Source organism: Cyclopterus lumpus, chromosome 24 (genome assembly GCF_009769545.1).
Source record: "Cyclopterus lumpus isolate fCycLum1 chromosome 24, fCycLum1.pri, whole genome shotgun sequence".
Lineage (NCBI taxonomy): Eukaryota > Metazoa > Chordata > Actinopteri > Perciformes > Cyclopteridae > Cyclopterus > Cyclopterus lumpus.
This window is the reverse complement of record NC_046989.1, coordinates 6249535-6258443: the sequence shown is the minus strand read 5'-3', so window position 1 is coordinate 6258443 and position 8909 is coordinate 6249535. Positions and strand designations below refer to the sequence as shown.

Here is an 8909-nt window from a genome sequence, read left to right as displayed (position 1 = left end):
TGTGCAAGCACATGGCACAGTGGGCCTCAAGAGACAGATTTCTCCGTTTGATTAGTTTCCTTTCCCAGGCCTTAGCTCCCCTCCTCCAGCAGCTTAAAGGAGAATACATTTAGAAGTATTGTGTACCTTTTTGTTACTTTCACATTGTCTTGTTTCTAGTTTGCACATTTCTTCCTAATTTCTAAAGTTAAATCAAAAAGGTATCCTAAAATAAATCATTCTTTCTGGGAGACGATGCAGATTTAAAAAAAAAAAGACCTTTTGCGTTAGAGTGAAGTTTCTAAGATAATAGGATTGATGACTCGTGACTTATCCTTCCTCAAATAACCAACTGGAGGTCTCTGCATATGTTCGGGCTTCATGTTTTCTGTAATGGATGATCAACTGTATAGTTGGGGGCAGTTTTCAAATCTTTGGAAGTCTTTTTTTATTTTCTTTTTTTCATTCAGTACATAAACAAATGTCAGCTTCTTTTGAAGGGAGGAACATGTTTAACTATGTTGACTTTGACCACTTGCCAGTTTCAATAATGTAAAGGTGAAGGGCACCCAAACAAAAAGCCTCAGAGCACATGACATATCTCTCTCTCTCTCTCTCTCTCTCTCTCTCTCTCTCTCTTTCGCTCTCTCTCTCTCTCTCTCTCTCCCAACTTGCTGGTTTTGTAGAAAGTCAATATTAACCTTCCGTCATAAAGCGGGGCGTCAGATCTAATGTAATTTACTGCGTACAGTAAAAAGCCAGAGATTTAAAGAAAGGAATACCCCCCCCACTCCCCGCCTCCCGCCTCCTCCCACAAAAAAAGCAACACACGTGAAGACATATGGAAAATGATTTTGAATCTTGGCTATGTTGCGACGAAAGCTGTGAAATGGAGAAGATGTAAGGGGAGAGAGGAGGAGCAGAGGGTCCGGGGAGGATGACAGCACCGAGAGGCCTGGAGGAGGTGTTAAAGGCCAGTAGGTGAGTGTTTAGCGGAGGGCACAGACAAAAGAGAGGCCGACGCTTGAGACAGAAACTGGAGGGCAGTGGAGGGGAAGAAAGAGGGGAGACAGGAGGGGTGAGACGAGTTTCAGGGTGGCAGTGAAAGCTACTGAAGCTCTGCAGGAGTTTGGGAACCAGTGAACCTTGCTCTATTCCCCCCCTCCCACACCTCCTCTACTCATCCCCCTCTCCATCAATGTGAGGAAAGCCTCCTGGCGTGCCGGCGATACGTTTCCCATGAGCTTTAACATGCGGCCCATTAACCCTTCTCTGTAACATCCTGCGCTGTTATCACTCCTTTTTCTGTGGAATCTTTGTGGGAAACCAACTAATATCTCGCAGAAAAAACCTTTTAGGGGAGGCCAGGGCGATGAAGATAAAACGACACTAGGCCGTGGGGAGGATGATGACGGTGACAGCGACGCGGTGGTTGTGATTTTCAGACACGCCAAACGTCGTCACTCGGTCCACTGCTTTGGTCCAGAGGGAAATGCCTTGACTGCAGATATTCATGGAGTGATCATCATTAGATGGAGTGGTCTCCAGAGGATCCATGAAGCATCTCGACAACTTTTGAATCAACCCCATTGGACAATACTGCAAACACCTGATTACGTTTGATTACTTTTAAATAGTTTTTGTATCTGTTCTATGCTTTTTAAAATACTACGACTAAGGCCAAATAGTCAAATAGAGGTGAAGGAGAACTTCACTCATGTTATTGACATTAGCGGGACATTGTGGGCCGGCGTTATCTCCTTTACTTCTGTAAAGGATGGTCCAGTGTATCCTTCCTTGAAAAAGGAAGCTCTTATCATGGCTGCCACTTAATACTTCCGAAGCTTTTCACAAAGTAAAAACGTCCGCGGCCGATCTCTCCACAATACTTTAACGTAACTCTCGATGTGTGGAGTCGTCCGGTTTTAACACAAATCCTGGGAATACTAAGCCGATTGGATCTATTGCCATGGATATTTTGTTCCCCCACAAGATAAATTGCAATGACCTTGGTGATCCCGTGACATTTCTTCTATTGTCAAAATGTGTCCAATTCTTTGGTTTATGACCTCCGTTTTACTTGCATGCTGACATGCCAACACATTCCTTCCCGAACAGCCTTTTTTAAAGATGTTTTTACTTTTTGCCTTTTTTGGATAGTCAGGAAAGAGGGTGAGAGAGGGGACAACAGTCAGTAAAGGGCCTTACACCAGGGCTGCTGCTACCTGGTAGAGCAGGTGCCCCCTGTAAGGCCTTAAATGGGGCACCTGCTCAACCAGGGTCTACACAATTTTCAAGATTGTCATTTAGCACGATAACCACGACTATTTCTACATATTCCAAAATTGATGATGGCTGAATTGCATGAAGCTCCTTCAGTTTTCCTGGTCGTAGTACACGGCTGCTCCATAGACTGTATACAATATGGATGTCGTCTCTGTGATGTCACCCATTGGTTTCTGAAGAGCTCAAAGTGATTGGATCTGGCCGTCGCCATCTTGGCAGTGACAACACAGCCAAACTCTAAAAATGGGCAAAAAGGTGGATCGTCGGCACCCACCTGTCACTCACAGTGTCCACGCCCTTAATTATGCATTTAAGCAAATAATAATAATAATTCAAACGGATGTATTATATAAAAATTCACCCCCGTTAAGTTGTCATGAAAGGAAATATTAGCTGTAGGAACCAAAACCGCTCTACAAACCAGGCTGTAAACATGTTTATTTTTGCTGTAAAGTTGGGCACTTTTACATGTGGAGTTGAAGCCTCAAGTGGCCATTCGAAGAACTGACGTTTCTTTTTCTTTAGCGTTGGCCGAGTGACTGGTTCACGGTCGCACTGTCATGACTTACTGGGACAGGCATTGCTAATGTTATTAGTAACACCTGCACTTGTCCTGCTATTACAAGTCCTGGTATTTCAACGAGAAGGAATGAAGGAATGCATAATTGTTTTTAAAAGAAATAACCATTTGAACTAAAATAAGTATTGAGTAAGTAACAGTTTCATACAATCTGATGCTTAATATCTCAGAAACACTTCCCACACGTGAAATGTGGAAACAGGCTGACTCCCCTGTGTTCATGTAATAGGGAGTGATACGATTCAATGAAAAGGCCTGTATATCAGAGAAGCCCAGACACGCAGACAGACAGCTCTGAGCTAATCCGGCAGAATATCAAAGAAAGTCAAGTCTCCTGAGAGAGATGGAGGGAGGGACCGTGGAAGAGAGACGGACAGATGAGGGGGAGAGGTCAGGAAATAGGCAGGGGAGTTCAAAGAGGGGGTGGAGAAAGAGAGGAGGGTCCAGGAGAAAGCGAAGAGAGTTCAAGTGTAAAATTAAGAGAATAAAACCCTTTTGTAATCTGCTCCTCGCCCGCTGACCAACCACTGGTTAGCCATTGCTCGCGCGATCTCCTAAATAAGCCGAAGCTGTGTAAGGCCTCTCAGATTTACACGGGGCTTTTCAGTCTTAAAGGTCATTTTATTGTCAGACTCCGACATCATCCGGATGAATCACACTTTCGGGAAAAAAAAAGGAGTATCCAAAAAGAATCGATGTTGCTAATGTTGCGACACAAACACAGGTGGAATTATTCTATTCTTGGGTTCATTTTGTACAGTGAGCACATGCACAGTGAGGAGGGAAGTGTGTTTTGTCTGAGCGGCTTCTAAAGCCCCGGAGCTGGCCTGCCTTATCAGCCTCCTCTTGTCCCCGTTGCCCCTGGCGACACATCCCACCTGGAGTGCAGCCAGCACCCCGTTAAGGAGATCAAAGCTGGATAAAGTGGATGAAGCTAGCTCTCTCTCTCTCTCTCTTGTTCTCTCTCTCTCTCGATTACTTTACATGTCAAAAGTTTTTGACAGAACTCGTCAAGAGTCGGTCAATCATTATCATCAGTGAGAGTTTACAGGTGGGGTTTGCTACGCTGGCAACCTCGTGTTTTCAGAGATTAAAAAAAAATAATCGCTCATATTTCCCTTCCGTTTCCTCATTAGCACCGAGGCTAATCGCTCCGAACCGTCATGACTTTGCTTAGAGGGCACTTTCAAGACAAAGTCCTGTTTCACTAAACACCCGAAGCCACCTGTCCGCTCAACCCGCTTCAACCCTTCATATTCAGCAATGTTCGCTTACATCGACCGCAGAAATCCCTGCTTCTTTGTTTGTCGTTTTTTTAATATGAAACAGAAATAATGCAAAAGATGTCAAAGTCATCTACAAATACAGCGGGAGGGGGGGGCCGTAACACAAACAGAGCGCTGGTGTTACTCCCATATGTCTCCTCGCTCCGTTTAGGATGATAAGCGTAAACTCGTGGGGTCGTCTTTCTGCTCACTGTGGAAAGTGGAATTGTTTGAAAGGAGGCCAACTTTGGAAGTGTGAAACGTTTCCAAAAATAACTCCAGTACACGGTGTAATGAATTAGAAGAGACTTGTAACTCTACCTCTTGCTTTTATTGTTACAAGAGCCCAATAGAGGAAGTGAGGTTTGTGTAAAATACATCATCTTTTTCCTTCCATTTCCCTTTTTAAAAAAAATGTACCTCATTGAACAGCAAATAAATCTGTAAGTTAAATTCCGGGAGACAGTTAAGTGCCTTGCAATGTTATCCGGCAGTAAACGTTGTCGTTGTGCATATATTACATGCGGTCCATGTTGCCCGCATGTCTCCTGTCTGACACTCAAACAGTGTGGCGGTATTGACGACTGCCACCTGTGGCGGCTATCAAACACTCACGAGGAGAAACTATTCATCTTGTGATGTGGCAGTTTGTCACCTGCCAACTGTCATATTCATATCACCAAGCAACAGTCAGGATACAGTGAGGTGGAGCCGTGATCATGTCTGGATGACACCGGCATGCGCTTTGTTTACTGAGAGCAGCCCGAGCTGCCAGGCACGAGGAGTCCCAAGAGGATTTTCCAAAAAGAACACAAACAATTTACATAATTAGCTCTGTAAATGACTCAGGCTGTAATAACATAAACGGAATATAATTGAACAGATTAAACAGAGCAATTACAGTGTAATGGCTGATTGGACTATATTTGAAACCACGACAAGCACGACCACCAAAAACTACAAATAAAACGAAAAACAGTCAAAATATATATATATATATATATATATATATATATATGTATATATTTATTTATTTATTTATTTATATATATATATATATATTTATATATATATATATATATATATATATATATATATATATTTATATATATATTTATATATAAAAACTGGAAATCCCAATACCATGATGGACATTCTGATTTTTAGGGGATCAAGATCCAAGTCACAGAATCCCAGCACATCTCCTGTGAGTGACCAAGAGACTCAACACCGCTGTTATCCTACAGAGAAACGGTGACGTCGGTGTGCATGTGAACTACTCTCTGGTTTACTGTGAGACGGCATCCCAGGTGCAGTCTAGTTTGTGTGGGAGAGGAATGTGCAGATGTATCTGTGTGTATTCTACAGTATCAACACGCGCGCATGAGAACGTGATGCCTCCAAAAGGGCGCAGCCAGGATTGTAAAGTAGTAATACTTTGTTACTGTACCTCCGTGGATGTCAACTTTGTTTCTGAGTCTGACTCACATCGTGTGCGTGTGTGTGTGTGTGTGTGTGTGTGTGTGTGTATGGGTGTGTGCTGTTTGGATGCTCTGCTGACCCCATTGACGCCCACAGAACCTTTCCTCCCAAGTATGTCCTCATTTCCAGTAGAAATCCGATAAGATTTACTTTCTTCACGGCTATTCTATCAAATTAACTTTTATGGCATTGGGATCATCTGCTTGCCTGTTACAGGCTGGCTGAGGATCTGAGGAGTGTAACTTGTCAAAGTCCGGTCAGGAGGGATCACTAGAGACCCCCCCTCCCCACCGGCCCCGCAGGAGGTAATGGTCTGTAAACACAAATAGGGGGTATATTCTCAGCAGCCAATGTATCTAAACACAGTACACGTAGAAGACAGCTCACGTACACACAGCGTCCTCAGTTGCTCTTCCTGAGCTTTCTTCCATTAAAGTTTTTTTTATTACTTTCCTCAGCGAGAAAGACCGAGGGTGTTGAGCGCAGTACGTGATTGTAAAGCCCCTCCCCCAGAGGCACATTTGTGATAATGGGCGATTATGAATGAAATTGATTGGACTTTATCGAAGAATCTTCTCCTTCTTCTCTCCTCCTTCTCAAATCTACCAGTGAACTTCGTGTCCGTCTTCACGTCACCGCCGTCTGTGTTTGGCAGCAGCTTTCGAAAGGCCAGAAATCAATCAAGGGACGTTATCAAATGAAAGATACTTGATCAGTCTCCATGGTAAAGTCACGGAAAGGGTCCCTGGAGAGGGAAATACTCCATTGGCTGCGGCTACTGGCACAAAAAACATTTTCCAATTACAGTAAGTCTTGTCATCAGTCTTCTCAAGTACCCGTGTACACTGGCTGTAAGCCACCACTGCTCCTTGGAGAGAAACAGAAGGGCGTTTGATACCTTTTTTGTTGTTTTGAGCGTACAATTGTTAATAAAGAGCTGGTACACGGTGTCAGACTGAGTGCTTCAGCGAGAACTGTGGGACTGAAAAGTCTTGAAACGTACGTCAAACTGTAGAATATCAAATTGTGTTTATACGCACCTCAGAAAAACAAGACTGGGGCATTCTGACCGCAAGACTGTGACAATGTGACATCAACATCTCTGGTTTGAGTCTGGCCGGGTGCCTTCGCCATCTTTCTTTCCACTTGTTTCCTTTTAGCTCTATCTCCCTTTAAAGGCCTCAACCTGCCTTGAAGACCAAAAATACCTAGAAATATCTGAAAAGACTGAATTTAGGATTTAGCTTTGATCTACATGCTAACGCCAACATGCTCACATAACGATGCTAACGTGCAAACTCGGCCGGGATAATGTTTTCCATACCCACAATTTTAGTAAAACGTGTGAGCTAACATTAGCACTAAATGCAAAGTTTGAGTACGCATTTTTATCCTTACAGTTATTTGATCATAAATTAAAGTATAAGACCAATTCAGGTCACCCTGTAATCATGTCTGTACCACAAGTTAATGGCAATCCATCCAATAGTTGTCCAGACGTTTCATTCTGAATCAAAAAGGTTAAATTGCTGGTGGCGCTAGAGATACTATCAGGGTAGTTCCAGAGTAGTCGATTATCCGGCAACGCCATCTGTGCCATTAGCTGTTAAACAACAGCATATGGGTGCAACATACTTCTTACTGGGAATAAGATTGAGTGATTTGGCAATCGATGATGTCACACAGCTGAAACGTCCCTTTCATTTAGTGCAGAGACTTTCCAAAATGTCCTCGTGTTGGGAAAAGGACCCATGAGTACGTGGTCCAAGAACAATCGGGAGGACAGCCTATCTGTCTTTCTTTTGGACTGTTTTTTTCTTTTTCTTCTTCTGTTTCACAGCCGAAACCGCCTCCCTGTCTCTCTCTCTCTCTCTCTCTCTGTGAGTTTTCTTACGTTCACTCTTCCAGGAAAGTTGAACCGATTTAACTCTTTTCCTTCACCAATCGACGGCTCCGTGTTCCCCGTGCGGGTATTTCTGATGTCTAGTGTGCAGCAGCTGTGAGTGAACAGCTGTACTGTTGGAATGAGTCCAACTCCCCTGTTCAAGGACAACTCACCAGGAGTGCTTGAGAAAGACTTCTTATTAAATACTCCCCGGCCGGCACAGCCAACCTGGTCTGGTGGATTTGAAGTGAATCCTGGAAGAAGCCTGCAGCCTTCAAGGTTCGAGCCCTCGTTCTTGTATCCTGTCTTTCACGGTAAAAGTGATTTAACTCATTCCCCGTTCGAGAAGTGAACCTTCTTTGGACCCTCTGTCACAATAATATAAATTAATGTCACGCTCTCACAGATTTGTGATCTGTGCTCTGAAAAGACCCACAACTTTCAAGGGATCATTTTTATAGTTTCTGACTTGTGTGTTTCTGAAGTGTCCGGTTTCCCTGGCGATGATGATGAGTTGTGATGTTCCTTTCCGAGCGCGGAGCAGATAGAGAGTAATGATTCGGGGTTTTTTTATGCTCTTTGTCCTCTATGACCGTTTCGCACTTCCTGAGGGCTTCAGTGGGTAGAGCGGGTCGTCTTTTAACAACAGGTCTGGAGGTTTGATTCCCCGCTCCTCCCCGCCTGTATGTCGAAGGGTCCTCCCCGCGCACTTCACAGCAGCCCACATGCTAAGAAAGGTTTAATGTCATGTATGTACCTTTTACGTATATGACCATTGTGATCAAGTTTGAGTTTCAAAATAATATACAATCTGTAACAATCTAATATCATTCTCTAGGAAGCTATGAACTTACTGGTTAAGGGACCTCAATAGAGCTGCATGTATCCAAGTCTTCTTTTCTTCTCCTCTGGTAGTGTGAAACAAGAGGCCTTGCTTTTACGCTCACACTTGAAGGCATCACGGGCCCTCACATTTAGCAAATGAGCGACCTCCGCCTGCCACCGAGTGAGGGGGAGTAGGAGCGAGAGACTGAGGGAGGAGGAGAGGAATGCTAGATGGACTAGGGCAGTTCAGTAGTCATGCTTACTTAACTTTGTGGGTTAATTACCATACTGACAGATTGATTACTGAGAGTGACAAAGGAGGGGGGGGGGGGTCAGGCAGCAGCTCCCAGCTGTACTCCTTAACCTTCAAAACACGGTGTGTGTGTGTGTGTGTGTGTGTGTGCGCGAGCGTGTGTGTGTGTGTGTGCGTGCGCGTGTGTGCGTGTGTGTGTGTGTGTGTGTGTGAGAGAGAGAAAGTTACTGCAACTGGTAATTGGTGAGTGTAAGGAATTGTTGTGTGAATAATAAATGGTTAAAAAAGTATTTCCAGACCTCCGTGGATGTACAACATTGCCTGGTTGACTGCACAATGCGTCTCTCTCTTTGT

The 8909-nt window shown here is 44.0% G+C and overlaps 1 non-coding gene across 1 annotated transcript; it reads left to right on the top strand.

Annotated features, from left to right (window-relative positions):
• Positions 1-7904: 7904 nt before the first annotated feature.
• Positions 7905-8113, top strand: LOC117727907. Its single transcript, XR_004609068.1, has one exon. It is a non-coding gene; the product is annotated as a small nucleolar RNA U3 (small nucleolar RNA).
• The last annotated feature ends 796 nt before the right edge of the window (positions 8114-8909 follow it).